The sequence below is a fragment of the Lagenorhynchus albirostris genome, chromosome 1, assembly GCF_949774975.1.
Source record: "Lagenorhynchus albirostris chromosome 1, mLagAlb1.1, whole genome shotgun sequence".
In the NCBI taxonomy this organism is placed as follows: domain Eukaryota; kingdom Metazoa; phylum Chordata; class Mammalia; order Artiodactyla; family Delphinidae; genus Lagenorhynchus; species Lagenorhynchus albirostris.
In genome coordinates, this window is record NC_083095.1 from 24797328 (window position 1) to 24823069 (window position 25742).

Below are 25742 nucleotides of genomic sequence, written 5' to 3' on the forward strand. Positions count from 1 at the left end.
CTCTCCTTCCTTATTTCTAGGTAGGAAGGGACGAGAAGAAGTGTCTGTACGTGTGAGTGTGCACATGTCTGTGAAGTGGGGATAGCATATTAAGACACATTTTTTTAATTAAAAAAACTGCAGAATGGACAACAAGTGAACAGTTAAGGAATGTCACAGACCTAGCGCATATCATGCGTGTTTTATACTGATTGGAAATGCACCAGCACCCAGTCAAGGGGGTGATCTGGTCACATAGCGGAGTGGAGACTTCTGTGTTCACATGAAAGCAATGAGTGCAATTTCCAAGAGCTATGCAAGTTGCTGCCTATTAATAGGCATGTTTGATAATTCACCATGGTCTCTGTCAGACCACTGTCCACTATTTTTATAACGACCACATTAGCAAAGCTAGTCATTACCCCTGCTTTGAAGAGGCCAACACTGTTCCTTAAGCAGGAACAAACACCTGTTTCCCCTGAATAAGCAAGCCCAACCAAAAAGAGGCTGATTAAATCCATCATGAGGAAAGCCTCTGTTGTATAAAAGGTCTTGTCCATGCAGTGTTTCCCAAAGTGTGGCATGAGCACCTCCAGGGGTGCAAGGGATGCTTACTAGAACATGCGCACAGCAGTGTGGAGGTGCCAACTCATGCGGAATGTGAGAACCAACTATTAAAATTTCAGAAATTTTTGAGCTGGTTGATGACACTTTGGTAGCATGAAATCAACTATGCTAGGAATATTTACACCACAGAAATAGGCAAACATCACAAATCAGAGTCTGAGAAGATGAGATTTAAGGAAAGTCTTCAGAGAGGGTGAGAGAATTAGCCACATAAATATCTGGGGAGAATGTTCCAGAAGTAATAGTCAGTGCAAAGGCCTTAAGCCTGGAGCAGGCTGGTATGTTTGAAGAACAGCAAGGAGGCTGGTGCTCTTGGAGTGGAGTGAGTGGAAGACATGAAGCCAGAGGTGAGGTGGGTATCAGGCAGCTAGAGAATGAGTGATAACCTAGTCTCTAAGAACGTGATCGTTGTACGAGGTGAGTTATGCCAACCAAGGCAAAAGGCAACATCCCAGGGGAGAGAGGAGATGCTTGTCCCCAAAGAGGGCTTCTTCTGGTCCTAACATCTGCCATGTCTACGTATTTTTTTCATCAAATTTTTGAAAAGGGGCCACTTTCAGGGAATGTGCTCGGAGGACAGCAGCTCCCCTGCCCCCTCCCCCTATCATGCATCTGATCTAGAAGAGCGGGGAGCAAGGCAGGCATGAGCACGAAGCCTCTCCAGAGGAGTTTCCCAAGCCAGGAAATATTAATGAGCTGGGAATGTAAAAATCATGTGGTATGTGATGGAGCCCACGGCGTGTGAGCCCCAGAGGCCTGGGCAAGTGTTTTCTCAGTGACGCCACCCCGGCTGCTGCACCTCCCTCTCCACTCCCTGTCCTGCCCGTTTAGACCAAGGCGTGCAGCTCAAGCAAGGCCCAGGATCAGATGGCTAAAGCCAGTGGGACCCTCAGTGGGAGGGAAGGACATTCAGATGGAGGGCTCAGTGATCTGGATGAGCAGGGAGATGGGAATCCCTCTAAGTGGATAGATAGCTCCAGAAGCTTTCAGACTGGTCTAGATGTCAGCTCACCTCTGGGCCCCTGCAAGTCTCTTATGTGTCTGCAGAAATTAAATGACTTGCTCAGTTCAATCTAACTACTTATTGAGCTCCGATCTTTTCCAGCCACTCCTGGATCTAAGCAGAGTAAGACACGGTTCTCGCCTTCAGGGGCATCACGAAGTAGTGGGGGAAAGTGTACTTTAGAGACATAAAGCAGAGCGATAAAGAGTCCAGGCACTGGAAGCTCCGTGGGACGCAACCTGGGGGCACGGACTGCTTCACCATGGTGCTGCCACAGGGCCTTGGCATGGAGTGGGAGCTCAGGAAACATGTACAGGAAGAATGAACAGTAAAAACAGAAGCTGAAGAGCAGTGCTGAGGATCATCTGACTTCTGTCCCACGCGGCGGCCTCCACACCACCCCGCTTTGTACAATGACGGCAATCCTGCGCCTCCACACTTCCCTGGATGCCCACCTTAGATGACTCCTCAGGACAAAGCAGCACATGTCTGGTGATCTGGGGTAACCCACGAGTTAAGAACTAAGCTGCCCAGGACCACTTGCTGTGAGGAGGATCATGGGAATTTACCCAGCCTGCTTAGGGGTGACCACTCTATCCCGCCTGCTGAGCCTCCTCCATCAGATTGGCAGTCCTCCCCTCCAGCCCGGACCAGCACTGGAGATACTGACGTTCCCCTGCCTGCATCTTGGGGAGTCAAAAAGGCTAACCGAGGAAAACCAAGCTTTCTCTCCCACAGGCGCCAGGTAGAATCTGATTTCAGGACTGGTAACATCAGAATTGGGTTAATCTACACTTGACACCCTATGGTCTGCCCACATTCTCTCCTAAAGCCCTTCCATTTCTTTCTTGGACTGTGGACATTTCCGTGGCCTCTAGAAAATTGCCACAGTGGCCCAGCCAAAAGCTAGAGACGACCTTACATTTAATATCACAGGCCTCGAGCCAGCTGCCCCAGGCATTTACCCTTTGGCCTTCTCTAACCCTCTGGCTCAAGAAATGGGAAAATGGAAGCCAGGGAATGCTCTCTACCGGGTAGGCCAACTGCTACCCTCTCCTGAGCCACAGGAGGACGCAGGCAGCCACATATGCAGGTGGTTTGCTCCAGTGCCCACATGGAGGGCCCAGACTGGTGCAGAAGCTCAAAATGCTTGTCTACTGTGTGAGAATCCAGCAGGAGAGGGAAAGTGAGTGACATTATCTAATTGCCAGCTAATTTACATAATTATTAAATGGCATACTCCTTATGGGGGGTTCACATCTTTGCAAACGTCTCACGATCCAGCTGCTTAGGAGGCAGCGGGGCCCTCACACAACTCCGACACATGGGCTATTTGCCATCGGCACAGCTCAGGAGATCTGGCTGCCATGTGCCTTTCCACCTCCCTCCCTACAGCTCCTCTGTTCCCTTGACAGACTCAGAGGAAAGTGGGGCCTGTGTCTAGAACCACGGTCAGTGGGAACGATGATTACTGTCCTCAGTGTCTCAGACTGGGCTTGCCAGTTCTTCCTCTAGAACAGCAGTCCCTAACCTTTTGGCACCAGGGACTGGTTTCATGGAAGACAATTTTTCCACAGACCGGGGCAGGGGGGATGGTTTTGGGATGATTCAAGCGCATTACATTTATTGTGCACTTTATTTCTATTATTATTACATTGTAATATGTAATGAAATAATTATACAACTCACCGTAATGCAGAATCAGTGGGAGCCCTGAGCTCGTTGTCACTTGCCACCCACTGATAGGGTTTTGATATGAGTCTGCAAGCGACTGATTTATTATGGTCTCTGTGCAGTCAGACCTCTCTGCTAACAATCATCTGTAGTTGCAGCCGCTCCCCAGCACTAGCGTCACTGCCTCAGCTCCACCTCAGATCATCAAGCGTTAGATTTTCACAAGGAGCACGCAACCTAGATCCCTCGCATGCGCAGTTCACAGTAGGGCTCCCGTTCCTATGAGAATCTAATGCTGCCCCCGATCTGACAGGAGGCGGAGCTCAGGCGGTAATGCGAGCGAAGGGGAGCGGCTGTAAATACAGATGAAGCTTCGCTTGCTGGCCCGCTGCTCACCTCCTGCTGTGTGGCCTGGTTCCTAACAGGCCACGGACCGGGACTGGTCTGTGGCCCAGGGTTTGAGGACCCCCTGCTCTGGAACTTCTCATCAGCATCCTTCTTATGTCCCTCATCAGGACCAGAAAGTCCCTATAATGGCTCTCTGTTGGTTCTACTTGCCTCCCTTTCACCATACCTTTTGCCCCCCTTTGAAGGTAAAATGATTTTCACCATCAATCTGAGTCCAGGTCATTTAGGTGGGCTTCATCCCAACCCCAGATCTTGTGACCCAATTTAGCCAGTTAGGACATTCCAGTCTCCTGCCATGGTGATTAGTTTAAAGATGGGTCTGTCAACCAAACTGAGTCAAACTGGAGTTCACTCTGGAACTTTTTCTGGAATTACTGGGAGAAGGGCCCTCTTTTTCTACCTCATTGTCAAACAACTATAGTGAAATCCAGAATTGATGAGAGATACCATTGTTACTATTCAAGATAATCTTGTCTAATAATGAAGACAACTAAGAAGTAGAGCCAAGAGATGGATTTCTAGCGATGTTTTAGCACCTAAATGTAGCCAGACCTGAAGCCCAATGGATCCTGGGACTTTCATTACATGAACCAAAACTTTCTTTTCTCTCCTTGCTTAAGTAAGTTTTAGTTGGGTTGTGACCAAGAGTCCTGACTGATACACTCCTAATACTAGACCTTAAAAAAATACTGTCATTGACACATCAACAGAAGCTTTCATTTCATATGGCCACTCATGCCTGGCAGGACTCCCCGTGACTTGAGAGACATGTCAGATGTCTCACCCCCACCACCAATGCTCTACACCCCTCTTGCCCATGTCCCTGGGCATGCTCTATCCCCAGGTGCTTTGGAGGGGATGCAGGCTCATCCTTGCACAGCAGCCTCAGAGATTCACTCTGTCAACTAAACTATGCCCCTCTTGACACTACACCACTAAGGCAGCCCCTCACACTCATTACTCTCTATCTTAACTCAACAGCAAAGGCTCTACTGCAGGCGGGGGGGTGGGGTGGGGGCGGTGGGGTGGGAGGGTGAAGGCATGAATTCTCTCCGAAATATGAAAGTAGTTCAGGGTAGGGATGCAGAGCATGGGCTTCGGCGTCAGGCAGGGCTGTATTTAAACCCAGACTGTCATTACTATAGCTATTTAGCCTTGGGCAACTCTCTGAGTCTTTGATTCATCTGAGAGAGAGAGAAAGAGAGAGAGAGAATGATAATACCTATCTCATAGGGTAGTTTTGGACTTTATTAACTTTTAAAATGCACAGAGAGGTACAACTACTTTTGGAAAATTGTATGGCAATAGCTACTAAAGCTGAATATTTTTGTCCCATGACTCCATAATTCCCCTCCTAGGTATACACCAGCAGAAATGCTTACCTATGTCCAACCCAAGACATGCACAAAAATCTTCATAACATTAGTCCTAATAGCCAAAGCCTAGAAAATAACCAAATGTCCATCTGCGGTAGAATGGAATAGAAAACTGTCATCTATTCATGCAAAATGCCATACAGCACTGAGAATGATTGGCCTTCAGAGAGCCACATGGATGCATCTCACAGAAGAGCACATATTCTTTCTTTTTTTTTTTGCGGTACGCGGGCCTCTCACTATGGTGGCCTCTCCCATTGTGGAGCACAGGCTCCGGACGCGCAGGCCCAGCGGCCATGGCTCATGGGCCCAGCCGCTCTGCGGCATGTGGGATCTTCCCGGACTGCGGCACGGACCCGTGTCCCCTGCATCGGCAGGCGGACTCTCAACCACTGCGCCACCAGGGAAGCCCTTCTTTTTTTTTTTTTTAACATCTTTATTGGAGTGTAATTGCTGTACAATGGTGTGTCAGTTTCTGCTTTATAACAAACTGAATCAGCTATACATATACATATATCTCCATATCCCCTCCCTCTTGCGTCTCCCTCCCGCCCTCCCTATCCCACCCCTCTAGGTGGTCACAAAGCACGGAGCTGATCTCCCTGTGCTATGCGGCTGCTTCCCACTAGCTATCTATTTTACATTTGGTAGTGTATATATGTCCATGCCACTCTCTCACTTAGTCCCAGCTTACCCTTCCCCCTCCCTGTGTCAGTCTCTAAGGTCCAAACAGAACACAGGCATTAGAGTAAGTGCCCATTTCAGGGAGGTTAAACCCATGGGCTCTGGAGCCAGATCTCCTGAGTGCAAATCCCAGATGTACCACTAGCTACCTGTGTAACCTGGAGCAAGTCACTTATCTTCTCTGAGCCTCAGCTGCCTCATCTGTAAAATGGAGTTAATAGTGAGTTACCATGGAAGGGCACTTAATAAGGGTAAAGCCCTTAGACAGCAGTGCTCGGCACAGGTAAGTACCGAGTGAATGCCAGCTACCGCTGCTGCCGCTGCCGCTACTTGCCCTTGATGCTTGTATTTCCTCCTAGCAGCATGGCTGACGTTGGTGCCTCAACTGGCCTGCTTGGGGAGAGTAACATGAACAGATGGACATCTTTTAAACTTCATCCCAATGACACAGACAATGGTAAGCGTCACATCTGAGTCTTCGTGTGAGGAACCTTTGGAGGTACAGGGGTGTTTGGACATACAGAGGCAACTCGACAGTAGCAAGAGCAGTATCTTCAGGGGCCTGAGGCAGTCTTAAATTGGAAGGGAGATCCCACAGGCTCTCTCAAGGACAGAGTTTCTGTCTAGTGAATCAAAGTTCTAGAAAGAGTATTTGTGTCTTTATCTTACACACAGACCACCTTCAGATGAAGTGGGCTACCCCGTCACTGGAGATATCCCGGAAGAGACTGGAAACCCTTTGGCGCTGCATGTCCAGTACTAAATAGGTCTTTGCATGAAGTGCAATAGAGTCCAGAAGAACAAAAGATGACTCTGGCCCAGTGTGGTCAGGGAAGAATTCTCAGTGGAGGGGGAACTTAATGGAAACTTGAAGGATACGAGGCATAGGCAACTGAGGAAAAGTCTGCTGTGGGGAAAAGACCGCTAGACCAGAGTCAGAACGAGGCTCTGTCTTTCCACTAGCTATGGGTCAGGTGACCTTATGGGAAACTCTATGATCTATCCAATTTTCATTTCTTCTCTTGTAAATTAGGGAAAACCATGAATCCACCTTCCAGGATGTCGTGAACACCTAAGGAGGTAAAAGACTGTACAACGTAAGGTGATAATCATGCCTTCTTATTGTCATGCCTGACAGTCCTTTAAGGTTCATACTAAAAGCACCTCATGGCATTAGTCTCTGCCCCTCCTATCACTTTTACTCCATCCTAAGGGTGTCCTGAGTTTTCTAGTGTGCAAAACGCAACCACGACAAACGCTTCCCCACAGACGACAGAACTCAGGCCTTGCAAGGTGCCGACAGGCTCTCCAGCATCCTAGGTGCAGCTGAACTCAAGAGGCTGTGGTCATTCCCTCATTCATCCTCCTCCCTCCCCCGTCCCCTCCTCTCCCAGACAGCGGGCCTCCCAGTCCGGAGTTCCAAGCCATGGGCTGGGAAGCCATCTGGCTGCTGGGAGAGTTAATAATTTATAGTGAAGATAATCACCCTTCAAGATCCTCGCCTCTTGGGACCATTAAAAAGGATTCCATTGAGAGTCAGTGAGTTCTTTACATGAGGGGACAGGGAGAAGGGGAGAGGGGAGGGCTGGATGCGGGGAGGAAACGGGGAAGAGAAAGGGAGGGAAAAATCAACTAGGTGCTCAGCTGACCTTCCACCTAACTGAGGTAGGGGGAGAGGGAAATTATTCAGTTCAGGAAGACAATCTTATCCAGCTTGCGCAGCACCAGCCCAGAAAGAGTGCAATTTACGGTCTTTTCTCCTAGCCAACTCTCTCTACACAAAGAGAAAAAAATCAAACATGCGAGAGATGCAGAGAGAGATGCAGACAAGAGGAAACAAGCCTGCCCAGCAGTCATGTCTGGGGCTGCTGGGATGGCTCTCTCTGTTCTCGTTCCAGGGCACAGTAAGGCCCCCACTGTGCTAACTACTCCCATTACTTGATAAATTCTCCATTAACAAGCAAGCGGTGCCAGAGCTGACGGGGGTAAAGCAGAAGGACTCACCGGGGCTCTGCACAGACTCGAGATGTGCAGCCCCAGGCCCGTGAGTCCCCAGCTCCATTACGGGGCAAACGCAGGGCCTGACACAGCCCATCTGTGGGGTGCACCTTGGAGGCGTGAGCTGCAGACTACGCTTCCTGCAGCGTGATGCGACGGCTGAGGGTAGAGGAGCACGTGCGGGCAGGGACAGGAATGCCATCTCTAGGAAGGATTACAGCGGGAGTGTGGACTGAGCCTGGGGGTCTGGGGCAGGCTGAGGACAGCCTCTCAGAAGGAGGCAGAGCTGATCAGTGTGTTCAGTACCGAGGCAATGGCAACTTGGTCCTCCCGTGATTTTGGAAAGCCGCACTGTTCTCCCAGCACACACATCTTACAAAAGAGAAGCGGCACCCACAGCAAGCACTCCTATCACACTCACTCTGTGCAAGGCATACACCAAGTATCTCACACTCTAAGAAGTAGTCACTATTATTATTCCTATTTTATAGATGAGTAAACTGAGACCCCCCAAGAGATCAAATAATTTTCCCAAAGTCACACAGCTAATAAGGGGCAAAACCAGGTCTGGCTCCAAACTCCATGCCGCGGCTCTGCCATCTCCTCTTCTCCACACTCAGGCTGCCCAGGTTCCCTGACTCTGTGTCAGGACATTCCAGTCCTGGCCCAGAGAGCCAAGATCTCAAAGGGGAGTGCTCTGGCTACACTCTGATCAATTTAACTATACCAATGATTCCCTCTCCCCAGACCTTGTACCAGCCTCCTAACAGGTCTCCCTGCTTCCATCCTTGCCCCTTATGGGATATCTTCTACACAGTAGTCAGAGTGACCTTGTAAAGTGGAAGTCATTACTTCTTTATTCAAAATCCTCCAATAATTTCTCTACATACTCAGAATGAAATCCAACATCCTCCCTGTGGCCTACAAGACCCTACATGGTCTGGCCCCCAGGCCACCTCTCCAATCTCATCTACTACTTCTCATCTCCTTACTTTCTGGGCCTCAGACATGCTGCCTCTTTGGAGTTTGCAGAATTCACCGAGTACAGTTTAACCTCAGAGCCTTTGCGTGGGCTGTTCCCACTGCCTGGACTGCCCTTCCCCAAACCTTCTCACGTTCCACTCCCTCTCCTCCAGATCTCCACTCCAGCATCTCCTCTTTCTAAAATAGCTTTGGGGTACCAGTTAGCACTCTCCAGTCTTCTCACCTTCCGTCTTTGTGGGGAAACTGTGTGCCTCCTTATCTTCCCATCCTATCTGTTGCCTAGGAATTGAAAAGGAGATGCAGGTACTGCCAAGAAACAACCAGACCTTAGCGCCGACCCTTCCCAGGAAGTCATCGCCTGAGAGAGTGGGGTGGCCAGAGGAAAGGGATCTAAATCAGAAAAGTGTTTTTGTCAGATGAGCATCCCTGTCAGTGGCTGAGGAGGCCTGGGCAGGGCACAATGACCCGATGACCACATCTGTTGCAACACCCCCAGATCCCACTGGTCACTGTCCCCACTGCCAATTCCCACAGACTATGAATTGTTGCCAACCCTCATAGTCTGTCCTGCAGAGAGGCATAAACATGTGAGGGAGAAAGAGAAGAAAGGAAGACAGTGGCAAGGAAAAGACACGGCTAGGGGGCACTCTTGGGACTCTCCCAGATCAGGGCAAGTTATTAGCAGCTTACAAGCTTTGCAGGAATGTGGGTATGGTGCCTGGCACACAGTGAGTCATAGATAAATGTTTGCTGAGATAAATGTTTGCTGACTCAACTAAGGTGAGGAAGCAAATGGAAGTTAGAAGAATTCAAGGGAGAGACTTCTGGGTCAGACCACTGGCAGACCAGGTCTAGTATCTCATTCCCGACAATATAATAGGTGCTGCTGCCGCCCCACACCCCCGAAGATGAAGAACGTCAGAGCTCGAGAAGACAGTGAAGATCACCTGATTCAAACCCTTCATTCTAGGCGGGGGAGGGAGGAAGGACCCTGGGGATGGTCAAGCTAGTGTCCAAGATCTCACAACTGGGCAGTGCCGAAGTGACACTAGACCCCAGGGATCTGGACCCTTTGTCCAGGGATCTTTCCATGAGACCAGTGGCTTTCCTTTCTTAGGTCACTGAGACACTTATTTCTTCCAAAAGAAGAAGTAATGCATCAAAACCCAAAATATGAAGTGAAAAGCAGAGTTGCTCTGTAGAAGTGGGAGGTGAAAGCTCCCTTTCCCCCACCTTGACTTCCAGAGTGGTTCTCAAGATTGTATCATCAAAACCTCTAGAGTCCTAAAGGGCAGTTTCAAAACCACTGTACCATACCAGCCTCAACATAGAAAGGGCTATCCCTCAGATCTCCTACTTTCCCCTCCAAAAGCTACAAAGAGACTGTCATTTACACAAATCTCTCTTGAACAGATTTGCCTTTTCATTCGTACTAGCTTGGGACTGAGTCTTACAACTTTGCATCTCTTACAGTTGCTAGCATCCGTGAATACTCATGAGAAGGACACATTCCTTGAGTTTACCACCCTCTGCATGAAATGGGTCTGCCTATTATTTGTCCTGAGTTTCTCCCCAGTCAATTTCAAGCAGTGTCCCTGCCCTCTGCCCTGGTATTCTGAGGTTTGGTTAAGAGCTAGACTCTGAAGTCAGACAGAACCAGATTCTGATCCCAGCTCACCACTTAGGAGCTATGTAAACTTCGGCAGGTACTTAATTCCTCTGAACCTCAGTGTTCTCATCTGTAAAACAGGAGAGGTAATACTAGTACCTAAAGGTTTGCTGTGGGGATTCAGGGGCAGTGGGGGTGTGCACACAAAGCTCCTAGCAGAAACTGGCCCGCAGCAAGCATTCAATGACTGTTAGCCGTTACCATCACCATCATTGCTATTTCTCTGCTGGCCTTATGCACATAATAATTCTGGTGTTAATGACCAAAATTCTTCACCTCTCTCTATCTCTAGGCACTTTACCATCTAACATTACTGCACCGAACCCTTGACACCAAGCTCAGACACGTGACTTGCTTTGGCGGAATGGGATGTTAGCAAACATGACATGAGCAGAGGCTTGGAAAGTAATTTTACCTTTTCTTATGGCTCACCCTTGCTCCTCTGCCATGAGACCATGCCTAAGCTCACCTCCTAGAGGATGAGACATGTAGAAGGGAAGTGAGTCATCGCAGAGAGCCCCAATCCTGAGGCAGCTAAGGAAACAACGCCCAAGTTCTTAGCTCCAGATTTACTGTGAGCCCTTAACATGGAACCTCCAAGCCTATGAACCCCATGATATGGTCCAGCCTCAACAGCTTCAGTGTCACTGCCTTTTCTGAAGGACAACACCAGAGAGAAGCAAAAGGTGGGAGCCTTGTGAGGGCCGAAGCTCGGTGGTGTGTAAAGTCAGTGGATCAGGGCAGCTTCTGTACACTGGGCGCAGAGAACGTAAAACCAGCAATACACATGGAAACTGCCATACGTAACATGCATGGAGCAAATAGGTACTAAGTCCCTATAGCAATGACCTCATAAGGTTCATTAAAAGTACTATGCACTAATGTGTGTAGAGTACCTCAGAGTTTACAAAACACTCTCATCTTACCTTCATGGTGACAAGATGTCGATTTTTTCAACTCTCTTTTACATATGAAGAAAGTGAAGCTCAGAGAGAGAACGTGGTTTGTTCAGGTTCACAGAACCAGTAAGTGATGTAACTGAATCTTAAATTCAGGCCCTTGAACAGTAAGTCCTATGTTTCTATCATTATGTCACACTGATTAGCATTAGATCATTGTTTCTGGGATCTGTTAGATAAGGAAGGTGAATACATGAATCCTCCCTTCACATGTCCGCAGTATACTTCATAATCAATCATAGAAACTTTCTATTAAGCCAGATGGAGCCTCAGACTCCCTCTCAAACCAACGGTCAAAGCATATACTACCCATACATCAATCACACCATAACATTTGAAGTGAAACCTCTGGGCTTACCCTGCAGTAATTAAACACATTGGATGGCACTCAATGGACTCACCTATGCCAGCCTTTGTCTTATAACAGATAGTGAGTTATTACCTAATGACAAACTTTTCATCTAGGTTACCAATCCAAAATGTGCAATCATTCAAACACAGTTTTCATTATCCTCAAAAGGTAGAAAGTTCCCATGACATCTTTCTCTACAAAGTTCTAGGTTTAACTTAATAGTAAAAATATCTTGAAGTTTCTAAAATAAAAAATCAGTGTCACTTTCAAACTCATGGCTCAAAAAATTAACTAGTCTATCAACATGACTTCAACTTTAGAGCTCATTGAATAATTCTGTAATATTTAAGGTCTTTTGTTTATGATACATTATTATATAATCAGGACTACCTGTAATTTTGCATTAATTTTCCCAATTTACTTATTAGTACCCATTTATATCTTAGCTTTAAAAACTGTGCTATGTTTGAAAGGTAACAAAATTACACCTCTTCTGTAAAATATCCTATAACTCCATCTCTCTAAGCCAGAATGGGCTTTTGTTATTCTAAACTAAGGAAGTCTTTTTATAAACAGAAAGGTGAGTGCCTAAGAGATGGTGACCAGAGGGAGTTAAGAAGTCACAATCTTCACTTCATTCAACACAACTCACACTTATTCATTCATTCAACAAACCCCCAATAAATACCTGCTACTTACCAGGCACCACGTAAGGCCCTGACTCCCAAAGATCCCAGCCACTTAGGGAGTGAGGGGAGATAAACGTGCAAGCAACAGTCATAATGGGAGGTGATGGTACTTTAATAAAAATGTACAACTGTTACATGAGCACAAAAGATGGAGCCAATGACTAGCCAAGAGGGAGAAGAAGACTTTTGAGCTGCACTTCAAAGAATGAGGGTTTTTGCTAGACCAAGCCATGGGGGTGGTATGCCAGCAGAGGGAAAGGCATGAATGAAGGCAGGGAAAAGTTAAAGATCGTGGGATACTCAGGAAGTAATCAGAAGTTCTATTTGGCTGGAATGTAGGGTGGGTGGGAGGTAAGAGTGGGGAAAAATGTAAAGCTCGAGAGCCGTGCTGGAGGCAGAGTTCCAAAGAGCTTGGATGCCAAGCTCAAGAGACCTTGGGGACCCACCGAGAGACTTTAAACAGAGGGAACGATGGGATAAAGTCTGCATTTTAGATGGTGTGGGAACTAGTTTTAAAAGGAATACATGAGGACACAGAGAAACCAATTAAGAGGTCATTGCTCTTATCCAGAAGATAGGGAAAGATCCTGAACTTGATCCCTATACCTAGTTCTTAACCATCCATGGCCATACCCCACATACCTGAACAGCCAGGTTGATCCAATACCCGAGACCACATCCTATCCATGTAGATAATCCAAAAGAGGGAGAAAGTAGCTAATAGTCCCTGTTCCAGACTCCGTGCTTTCCCTTGGAACTGCCTGATTTTCAGAATTCCTGACTCTATCTTGACATGTCCAGACCTCTCAACCTCTGGTCACATGCCTGCACAACCAAGTGCTTTTGTCCTCAAGCCTCCAGATAGATAGTTATTTGATACCTCAAATCCTCCCTGGGGTGCAGGGTGCTCAGTGGTGAGCCAGGGCTGCTCTAGGAATAGTGGACCAAAATAGAAGCTTAGCAGGTATGACCCAATTCTGAAACCTGAATACCCACCTCCAACATCATCAGGACAAAGGATGACCACATGTCTGAACCCACTGGGTGCTCTAAAAGGAAGCCAACCCCATCCTGAGCATAGAAAAAGAAAAAAAGAACACATTAAGTCTGGTGCAAGTGTGCCTATGAAGGTGGGATAGGGATGGCCTTCAGAAGAAATTCTACAAGGATTAGTCCACCAGAATTAGCCTAAACCCACATTCCCTAAAGTGTGCTCCTTAGAAAACCAATCCTATGAGATGCTCTAAAAACAAAAAGAAAAAGAAAGAAAAGTCTTCATGGTCAAATACGTTTCAGAAACATTGCTATTGACAGAATGTTTGTCAATTTTCATTGACAAACATTCATATATAGAAGCCGGATACCCAATGTGATGGTATTAGGAGGTAGGGCCTTTAGGAGGTGATTGGACATAAAGGTGGAGCCCTCACAAATGGGATTAGGGCCCTTATAAGGAGAGACACGAGAGAGCTTGCTTCCCCCCCTCTCTCTGCTCTCTGTCATGTGAGGATACAAGAAGACAGCCATCTGCAAATCAGGAAGTGGTTCCTTCCCAGAAACCAGATCTGCCTGTACCTTGATCCGAGACTTCCCAGCCTCCAGAACTGTGAGAAATAAATGTTTGCTGTTGAAGCCACCCACTCTACAGTATATTTATTATAGCAGCCTGAGCTGACTTAGACAGACATCAAACTGTTTCCCCCTTTTTAGAGATTTGCAATGAACAGTAGAATATTAAAGGCTCCAAGGAGCCTTGTAGGAAAGAAATGTGAATGAATCTGGTTGAGCTTCCTCTTTTGAAGATGGGCAAACTGAGGCTTGAAACATTTCTTCATAGCTCTTCATTGTTAGTTACTGTTCCCTAAGCTGCAAGTGAAGATAAGCGACCATCTGGCAAGGACCATGCCTTACTCTCTATGAATGCCCAGAGCCTGCACCTGCTTGATTTTCAAGAGGTCCCTGAATATTTGTTGACTGATGTGGACAAAAGAAAATTTGGAGTTCTCTTGAGTGGAGATCAGTACGCAAGCCTTAGATATTTTATCATTCTCTCATTCATCCACTCAAAAATATTTATTGAGCACCTATTATGTTCTGTGTGTGCTGCTAGCCCTGGGAAAAGAGCTATGAATAAGACAGGCCCAGCCTTTACCCTCAGTGAGCTTACAGCCTCATCAGGGAGGGAAGACCAAGAACGCTTGAAAGGTAGTGACAGGCTCTGCAAAGATAAAGTATAGGTTTGAGGTGTTCCAGCCCCCTCCATCTTTCTCCTAGAGTCTCTCTTTCCAAGGATGGCTGTTATTTCTATTACTGTATCACCATTAAAATAGTTTCCTTCCCACACTCACCCTCTTGCTTCCTTATTTGTAGTACAAAAAAAAAAAAAAAGGAAAAAGAAAAAGAAAAAAAGAAAATTTCCCAACACACTGTCAGAGTAAAAGTAATTGTGAAATCCCAAGTATATATGGAGCTGTGACTGCCTCTCCATGGAAACATGTCCTCCCCAGGAAGCATCTGCCCTTCTCAGTTAGTCAGAAAGAGCCAGCACACAGAGCCCCATTCAAGGCAACGTGGGGGCTGGTCTCTACAACACCTTCCCCAAATAATAAGGCTCCCAGAGAGTTTAGCTTGGGTCAGCCCAAGCTCCTCTAGCAGCTGTGCGTGTGTGTGTGTGTGTGTTCTGCCCATTTTATTCCTGAGGCTTGGACTTCCCCACTCAGGCAGTTGCTCTCCGACCCTGGGTAGCCAGCTGTGCCTCTTTTGAACTCTTCCCTCTGTGGCCTCTGGAATTCTCGTTTTTCATACTTGACTTCTCACAACACAAAAGACTGTGTCTTCTCTAATCGAATGATTTCTTTGCCAAACACTCTTAGTTGGGGCCACTTCTATCTCAGGGTGGGAGCTGAGTAGACAATGTCCTTTCTTCCCACCCTTGTTCCTCCATTGTCGTTCAAGGGTCCTATGCCATCTGCAACCCCATCCTCTCTCTATCCTCATAGCGCTTATCTACTACCTGTGGTCAATTAGGTTATTGTTTAAAAATATTCACTTACCAACCCAACTACCTCCATGGGTAGACTGTACTTCCCCACCCCTTGACTTTAGCCAAAGAAATGTTAGCAGGCATGACATAACCAAAGGTTTGAAAACTGCTTGTTCTTTTACACCTCTGTCATCATGATGAGAAGAGCAGCCTGAGCTAGCCTGCCAGTCTCAAGAGGTGAATGACCAGAGCCATTTCAGCCAGCCCCCTCAACCATGACCAACCCAGATCAACCAGATCCCATACAACCTGCAGATGCAAAATCAACAGAATTAGCCAGATGAGTCTGGCCCAAATCTACTATCTCCAGATGTGGAGCTAAATCAATGTGTGCTATATGTTAAATGCCAGCAAGATTTTTATAGTTATTTGTTATGCAGTAAAAACTGACAATACATCATCCCAAGATTACTCTGTCACATTTGCTGAGACATTTAACTGGCCAACAGTTCCCTCCTGCACCCTGACTCCTACCACTGTGTACAATTCCCATGTGCACAGTGCCCTAGATTCATAGCCCTTGTTCTCTTCTGCTCCATAACTTTCACCTTCATCCTTACCCCCTTCATACCCACCTGGACTTTGACCTCATCTGGAACTACTTCTCCACCAAACACCTATCTCAGAAAAATCTTATTTCTATCTCGCATCCTGTCCTAATCCTCTTCTTTAAACTTATAGAGCCACAGCACCCCGATCTCTTCACTCTCACAGTATATCGCCCCTTCCCCACCGCCTTCGCTTAACATCTTACCTAGAAGTTCATGGCCAGTCATTCCCTCACCCCTTGGACTCCCAACACATCCACACCAACAGTCCTCCCATTTGAGGAAATCTAAGCACACACTTCCCTTGCCCTTGAGCAACTGATCAGTACCAGAAACCAACAGCCCATCCGTGTCATTGAGCTCAACTACAATTCTGTCCCTGTCACCCTCAGTGACTCAGCAAGCCTTAAACTTTTTCCCAATCTGCTCCCTTCTACAGCTCTTCTAAACCCTTTCCACCTTCTTCACTCAGCAGGTGTTACAGGGGCTCCTGTGTTACTGAGAAAAATGGAGGCCTTTAGTCATGAAGGCCTGTAATCCCCTCCCCTTCAGCTACACTTTGCTCCTTCCCGTCTCGATGAAATCTGGTCCTGTCAAGACTGCCTCCTCGTCAGTGCTTTCTCCCAGCCATCCCACCTCCCAGGAGCTTCTTCTATCAATACTTCCCTCTCTTCTGTACCCTCTCCACTCCTTTCCCACCTACCCACTGCTCAGCAGCATTCTAGTAATCTGAAAATGAAACAAAAATCTTCCCTCTTCCCCCACCTTTGAGATAATCTCTGTAATTCTTTTCTCCATTAAAACTCAAAATCTCCATTCCTCCCGTTCTGTCCTAATCCTCTGCATTCTGGCTTCTGTCTCCCATGTGTCCCCGACTCACAAAGCTCTTCCCAAGGTTACCAGTGGCTCTGGGAATACCCAGACCAGAGCTTCTTCTCAACTCCCACCCTCTGAGGACTTCTGGCTGCTTTTGAGCCTGTTGGACCCCCTTTTATGAATCTCCTGCCTCTATCCTCCACTTCCTTCTCTGAAAACCATTCTTTCAAAGCCACTTCACCTTTGAAAGTCACTCTCAGTGCAGTTGCTGCTCTTCTCCCCTCCTCCTTTGGAGGTCAGTGTCCCAAGGTCTCATAAACTACCCACTTCTGATCCAGGATGTCACGCAGGCAACTCAGACATAACTAAAACCAAATTCATTATTTCCCTCCTTCGCATCCTCCCTTAACAGTTTCTCCTGATTTTTTATCTTTCTTAATATCATCACCCATTCACTAAACCCAGCTAGCAACCTGGGCGTTATCCCATTAGCCTCATCTCACAACTCCACATCCCATCAGCCTTCACATGTTCTGATGCCGTCTCTTAAATATCCCTCATTTCCTTCTCTCTCTCCTGTCATCTTTCCATATCCCTCTCTCCTCCTTCCCTTCCTCCCCACCCACCCCACTCACTCAGTTCAGGCACATCTCTCTCATTTGGATTATTTCATAATCCTAATAACTGACCTTTGTATTTCCAGCTTCTTCCTACTCCCAACTCTCCTTATACACTGCTTCCAAGCCAGAATTAACTTTCTAAAACTCACATTTAAACATAGCACTCCCATGCTTCTAAAGAAATTCCAAAGCCTCCGTTGTTGCCAAAAGGAAAGAGTCCAATCTCCGTAGAATCAGACTCCAGGATCAACTAACATTTTTGAAATCTTACCAGATACCAAGCACTGTTCTCATTTTATTCCTACAGAAACCCACTGATATGTCATTACTTCAATTTTAGGGATTGGGAAAATTGAGATTACAAGGCTAAGTAACTTGCTCAAGGTCACATAGCTAGGAATTAGCTAAGATCAAACACAAGCCTTCTTACTCAAATCGGGGTGCTTTCCATTGAGTCCTTTAGTGATTAGCCTTTGAGATTAATAACTTGGACTTTGGCTGCATGATAGTCTGTGTATAGCTGATGGAGCTCCTCAAAAGTGGCCTCCCTCTTCCAAATTTGTCACCCTATTCAATTTCCTCTGGAAACCAAAATTTGAGTGGACCTCATTTTAATCCTGGGTTTTCTGGTCCTACCAACCTTAAACTAGAGCTGTGACACAATTTCATTTTCCCACCAGCTGGTCAAGGGCTCCTGTGACCTTTGATTATTGTTATATTCTAGGACGATTAAGTTCTTGGAGAGAATTAACATCCCAGATAATGGGCCTGCTTTCCAACCAGGACTGGGGGAATCTAGTCTTGGGTTTTCAGACTTACAGATATTGTGGAGGAATAAAACCTGATCCTCCCCAAAAAAGAGAGCTAGCCTAATATGGAACATAGAGTTATCAATATTTTATTTCACCATGTAAAGACTTTTTTTTTTTTTTTTTTTTTTTGCGGTACGCGGGCCCCTCACTGTTGTGGCCTCTCCCGTTGCAGAGCACAGGCTCCGGACATGCAGGCTCAGCGGCCATGGCTCACGGGCCCAGCCACTCCGCGGCATGTGGGATCTTCCCGGACCGGGGCACGAACCCGTGTCCCCTGCATCGGCAGGTGGACTCTCAACCACTGCGCCACCAGGGAAGCCCCGAAAGACATTTTTTAAAACAACAAACTATAGATCAGTTTAAAAAATTATACACACACAAACACATATGTGTATTATATATGTATTTATATCGATATGGCTAGATCTAAAAAATGTTGAAGGGAAAAACAAAGCAAGATGCAGAATATGTTATGATACTGTTTATATAAATTAGAGGAATACTTATGCACAACAAAACAATACCATGTATTGTTTATTCAGGCTTGTAAATGTATGCAAAAGTATGAAAAACATTTCTAGAAGGATACCTATCAATATCACGGTAGTGCTTCTCTCTAAAACAGAACTTCTCAACCTACAGACTATTAACATCTTGAACCAGATAATCCTTTGTTGTCTGTTACGTGTGGTGAGGGCTGTCCTATACACTGTAGGATGTTTAGCAACATCCCTGGCCCCTACCGACTAGATAGGAGCAGGCCCAAAATTGCCCTGGTTGAGAACCACTTCCCCAAGAGAAAGGAGAGGACAATGTAACTGAGGAGAAGATGGTTAAAAATAATTTTAAAAATCTATGCCTGTAATATTTTTATTCTTAAAAAAGTGCTTGAGTCAAATACGTGCCTTTTGTTGTTCATTTGAGTGATAAGAATATGAGGGGGTTACTTTTCTGAATATTATAAATTTATAAAGTAAAAAGCTACCATCTATGATAAAACCATAATTTCATAAAAAAGAATGGCATTTTAAAAATCAAACAAGCAGGAAGGGCGGGCTAAAATACGGTGTTGTGGGTTAAATTGTGTCCCTCAAAAAGATAAGTTGAAATCCTAACCCAGGTACCTGTGAGTGTGTGCCCTTCTTTGGAAATAGGGTCTTTGCAGATGTCACCAAGTCAAAATGAGGTTATACCGGAGTAGAGTGGGCCCTAAATCCAATGACTGGTATCCTTAGAGGGAGAGAGAGATTTGGACACTGAGATATACAGGAAGAGGGCCATGGGATGAGGGGAGCAAAAGCTGAAGTGATGCAGCTACAAGTCAAGGAACACCAAGAATTGACAGTAGCCACCAGAAGCTAAGAAGAGGCAAGGAAGACTCTTCCCTAGAGTCTGCAGAAAGAGCACGGCCCTGCCAACACCTTGATGTTGCTCTTCTAGCCTCAAGAACTATGAGAGAATAAATTTCTCTTGTCTTATGCCACCCAGTTTGTGGTACTTTGTTAGAGAAGCCGTAGGAAACTAATCCATAAAAGGAAGGCTATTCACCTTTTCAAACTCACTGCATTCCTGGCAGGGTCTTCATTCTCCCACCACCCAGAGAAAACGCTGTCTCCAGCAGGTTTGCCTTTGCCACCCACTCAGAAGTTTCAGGGTCTGGTTGGCTAGAGTTCAAGGGGCCCTATGGCTCTGCCACCTCCAGTCAGGGCTGTGGGAGGTGGTGGGACAAGGTGGGAAAGGGGCAGAGCTGATACCGGAGCTGCCACTAGTTCTGTGGACTTTGTCATGCTGGGCCTCAGTGTGCACATCTGCGAAACAGGAACAAAAACAACTACCGGGCACAGGGACACCAGGAAGACACAATGAGATCATGTACATGAAAAACACAAATTCACACTGTTATTAGCCCCAAGCAGTCATTTCACATCTAGACCAAAAAAAAAAAAAGACAATTAGCCCCAGAAAAGACAATTAACTTGATCCCTGTAGGGAAAAAAAAAATCTGTCTTTGACTATAATTACTTTTACACTTGCTTGGGAAATCTCTATCCAGTCTCAAGAGGGTTAAAAATGAGGAAGGGAAACAGATACATGCTGAAAACAGCATCAAAAATAAAACCGGTTAAAGGTTTTACTTCATGTTCCCTAAAAATTTTTAATCATACTTGCTCCTCTGTTTTCTCTTTAGTTGGTCATCTTGACCGAAAATTCCCCACATTATCCTTAAACCCAGAGTGGTTACCAGTCACCGTGCCGAGCTTTTCTGATCCGGAGTGGCTGCTGACACCAGCGCCATTTCTTGGAAGTTTGTACCTGAGGAGGAGGAAGGTAAACAGAGAGGAAGGGCCACAAATTCAGAGTGCAGGACAGCGGTGCAAGGCCCGGTAGAGCTTTCACCAGGTACATAAACCCTAGAGCACAAACACAGCAGCAGCGAGAAACAGGTGTGCACAACAGGAAAGAGTGTGTGGAAAGGGCATCTCAACCCCGAAACTTCACAGCATCTCTTGCAGTGTCAGTTATCCATAGGGTGGGTATCACTTTAAACGCTTCCCAGTCTATTTCCCCCGTTCCAACAGGACTATAATTGGGTTTTTCTTTTCTTTGCAAAGACCTCCAGAAAGCAATTCCCACAAACCTGGTTGCCTTCTCCATTTCCAGCATTTAACTACCCTCAATGCCAGAAAGTTCTTTCTGGGATTCAGCAAATCTCTCAAGCTAGAGGCCATGACAGTCCGCTCTTGCTCTGTGCCCTGTGGTTGGGAGTCTGTCCAGTAATAGCTTCCTCCTTCCCTATCTGAGCCCTTCCTATTCATGAGGGTCTACGGGGCTTCCTATTGAAAGGAACCTTTAGACGTCAGTTCCACAGTCCCTCCTGTCACTGATAAAGGGACCCAGGCCCAGGGAGGCTAAGCAACTGACCCAAATCATCCCTCATACTTACTCTACTATTCATAGAGCTGATGCTCCAAAAATTTAACTTTTTCAGCTCCTTTGAAGAAGAGGGGGTTGGAGTGGGCTCAGGGAACATGGTCGGTGACAGGGCCTGGATGGTATCCTCACCCGCCCCCATCACTGGAGACTTTAGTTTTCTTTTACCAAACAGAACTAAAACATGATACAGGAATAGCACCTGTGAAACACTACAGAGTTTACAAAAAGCAGTCTTTCCCATATTATCTCATTTAATCTTCACGTTTCCACTTATTTAAAATACACCTTATCATCCCCACTTTAAGCCAAACAGCTTAATGACTTAGTCAAGGTCAGGTCAAAGGTGAGAGTGCATCATCGAGCCTATACGGAAGCCGGGCATCCATCTTCAAATCGTATGCCAAGTGCCCACACACAGCCTCCCTTAGCAAAGTGAGCAGGGGACTCGGACTTGAGAGACTAAGGTGTGAGCCCCAGCCCCTGAACCCACCAGCCGTGTGAACGTGTAGAAGCTGTCCCACCAGCCAGGCTCGGTCTGTTCCGAAGTGAGACAAGGAGGTTGAGCAAACAAGGACCTTAGAAGTCACTTCCAGCTCTGGAGGAGTCTGTCTTACCTGCCTTTTATTTGGTTGCTGTGCCTATTTTACTTTCACTTACTGGACATCCTAGTATTCTTTTCACCTCCTCCTCTGTGAATTAGTCACTAGAACAAAACGTGTGATTGAGCATCTGCAGTGTGCCAGGCACAGAGGTACAACGATCAGCAAAGACAGAGGCGGCCCTGCCCTTGTAGAGCTTCTATTCTAGTCTAGTGGGAGAGCCAGGGATTGAATAAACAGTCAGCCAGAAAAGATGCAAAACTGTGCCTGTGACAAACGCCACCCAGAGAAGGAACATGGTATGTGAGAGCCACTATAGGGGACTTGCACCCTCCCTGAGGAAGTGAGCCTGAACCAAGATAGAAAGAAGAGAGAAGAGGAAGGAAAGAGCATCCTGGGCAGAGGGAAATCATGGACAAAGGCCCTGTGGTGGAAATGAGCAAGGCAAGGACAAGGGACGGCAAGGTCAGTGGGGCTGGAACAGGGACAGGGACGGGGGGTGTGGTGTGTAATAAGGATGCAGGGGTAGGTGGGGCCTGGGGCCAGGCCAAAAAGCCCAGGATCAAGGGAGTGGTCTTTATCCTAAGTGCAGCTGAAAACCATTGGGAGGGTTTAGGAAGCTTCGGTGCAAGGATGACATGACCAGTCACATCAGGGTAGCTTCAGGTAAGGAAGAGGGATCTGTTACTGCAGGCCTGCTCCCAACAAGCTCAGATAATACCCTCACACAAGCTGCACAGAATCCCACTATGGCTGTCCCCCTGGTCAGGAAAATATGCCTTACTTTCCTTCATTCCCTTGTTTCAGCAAACACCTCATTGCTCTCTGGGTGGCCCTCCTCTATAGGGGTGGCCATGGAGGGGCACCACTCAGATCTCCTGCAGGAGGACTTGCTACAGGGAGCAGAGCAGATAGACAGCCCCAGTGGCCATCCCTTTGGATCCATCGTGGCCCTCATACTGAGGTCACACTTCCCCAGGGCTGCTCCCAGTCAGTGACCAAGCTCATAGGAGCACTGGTGGTGGCCATTCCTGTGCAAGGCAGAATTCCTCTAATAGGCAGCTTTTGTTTGGAAACTTCCCATCAGCCTGACTGAGGTTTTCTCAGAGCTGTGCTGCAGCGAGGCTCTTCCTCCCCAGTCCTTCCTTCCTTGCCCCTTACACAGGTGTCAGATCTGCAACAAGGTCTGAACACTCTCCATGCCTACACCTGTCCCCTCCCCCTTTATCCTTCACAAGCATTTCCCCCAATAATGTTCTTGCATATCTAATCCTGTCTTGATGTCAGCCTCTTGGAGGACCGAAACTGACACACCTACCATCCTCACCCTGTTTTCCTTCTCCTCCCCCCACCTCAGATGAGTAATCCTCAGAGAAGTGAAAAGATCCTCTGTCCTGGTCTTGCTTTCACAGGGGTTTTCTGGGACTCAGATAGCATACCCTGTAATTTCTTACAGCATCTTGCCCAATATCCAGGCTTCCAGTCCTCCTAAAACGTCAAGAATCATTTGCCTTCAGGGAAAGCACTAGATGAGCTTTGCCAAAGCTATGGTTTCTCAAGCAGTCAGGTTCCTTACAGAAGAACTTTTCAAACCATACCTATGATACTCAGGTACTTACAAATACTCTATGTGGATCTAAAAAAGGGGAGGCCTGGTTGGCTGATCTTGGGGGCCTCTAGCCCCACTTTATCCAGAACTGCTCCACTTTTATCTTTTTGTTGTTGTTTACTTTCGTTTTTGATATTGAGATCCTATTTAAGATTTCATTTGGAAAAAAAAAAAAAAAAACAAGGTTCTGCTGCCCTAAGTAGAAATATATGTAATTTAAAAACCACTATTGAGGACTTTCTGGTAATTGCAGGCTATTACCATTGAAAACAACTAAAAATCTGGATAAAATATGCAATATATCTTTTTTAAATCATCAGAATGAAGATTACATAGTAAGGAAATACTAGTTTAACACTGAAGGGAATCAGAGTAGATTCTCCCAGAGAAGTATGGACATCACTTTTGCCATGAAGGTATTTTCTGAGTTTAGCAAATATGAACTTTGTTTTGAAAGCCTGGCAGTGTTAGAGAGATAGAAATCAATGCCCGGAACCTGCATAAGATGGGGGGACCAGAAGGTGACCTTTCTCACAATAAGTTGTGACCCTTGAGAGAGAAGGAACAAGAAACCGACTAGCCCTGAAAAGGATCTGTAGAAAAGGTTTGAATTTGCCTGTTGTTGAGGGCACCTTAAGCTTTTAATTTGATTTGGGAGGTAGGGCTGGGGGGAAGGGGAGTCCTAGATTTAGAGTACCTTCAGATTCCTGCCAGAAAAAAGCAAAATTTCTCTCTAGAGGAAAGCATCGTTTTCATCTCAGCTCTTTAGAGTTATAAATGGATTTCATGTACAATGACCAACACACAATCAAAGATAACCAGGCAGACTAGAAAACCATGACTGAGAAACCAAAGCACTAATAGATACGAATGAGCTTTGCTTTCCCTCAGCTCTGAGACCCTGTTGGTACTAGATCTCCACTGGGTCAGAGTAACTGAGTTCTTCTAGGACTACTCCCTGGGATCTGACCAGCCCAATCTATAATCTCCTTTCTAACAATGTGGGAGCCTCCATTCTCTAATCAAGAAGCTCAGCTCCCATACTCCCTAAAGGACACACCGAAAACGTGAACATATGATCCCAGAGTCAGCCTTAGGCTTTCACCACAGGGAGAAAGTTTCACAGTTCCGTCCTGTGGGAAGGTGGAATCACACCAAAAAGACAACAGTGCCTTCCCTTCAGCCCATGACCATCACATCACTGCCCCACTTTTCCACTTTCTTCTCTCCAATAGTTCTGACCCTGCCTGCTCTCCCTCTTGGTCAAGACCGCTCTCCTAATTAAAATAAACAAATGTCAGGAAGCAATTACTGCAAAGAGGAGGCAGATGGTAGAATCGTGGCACTCTGGTATTGGATTAAGCAGTAACTTGCTACCTCTTCAAAGTTTGTGCACTTTAATTAAGCACCATTATAGACAGGTTCAATGAGCTCTGGAGTGGGGTTTATCAAATTAGCTTCTTGCAGGGCTGATGCTGTATGATTGTAAGAGGTGTTCCTGATGCACAGCTCAGCTGCCTGAGAGGGCCCGGGAGAGAAGCAAAGGGCGAGAAGGCCCAATCCCACCCCCTCTGCAGGCCAGATCAGGGGGTGAAACTCTACTCACAGGGGCAGGGATGGTGAAATAGACTGGGGTAGCTTAACGGAACACTGAGGTAGGGAAGCCAGACATCCCAGAGCTGAGCGCTAGCTCTTCTCCTTCTTATATGTGCACCACACAGGATTCTGGCTTGAAGGGGAAGGACCAGAATGGGGGAGGTGGTAGAAAGAGGTTAAATCAGACAGACTCAGTTCTGGTCCTTCCTGCATTCCAAATAACACTGGTCAAACTACCTTACTTTTCTGTGCCTCAGGGCTTTTTCCTTCATTTGCAAAATGGAAGCAATAACAGCTAACAATTACTGAATACACACTTGTGCCAGGCACCATTCTAACCACTTTATGAGTTTAGTTTACCTCATTTAATTCTTCTCCCAGCAATCCTATGAGGTAGGTATGATTATTACCCCATTTAACAGATGAGAGGCCTGAAGCACAGGGAAGATAAACTTGCCCAAAGCCACACAGCTGGTAAGTGGAAGAGCCAGAATTCCAAACAGTCAGCCTGGATCCAGAGTCCACGCTCACTCATCGTCACAGAAACCACAGAGCAAAATAAGAAACTATTCCCCACCAATCAGCAATAAAATCAAATGAACCACTGCTACATGCAACACAGATAAATCTTAAAAACTTTACCCTGAGCAAAACAAGACATGAGTATGAGTCTATTTATACGAAATTATAGAAAAAGCAAAGCCAGTAAATAATGACAGAAGCTACATCAGTGATTGCCTGGGGCCAGCGATTGACCACAAAG

The 25742-nt window shown here is 46.4% G+C and overlaps 1 pseudogene; it reads left to right on the forward strand.

The window, feature by feature from the left end:
- Positions 1 to 980: 980 nt before the first annotated feature.
- LOC132527691 (cyclin-dependent kinase 1-like) overlaps positions 981 to 25742 on the forward strand; it is a 171906-nt pseudogene continuing 147144 nt past the window's right edge.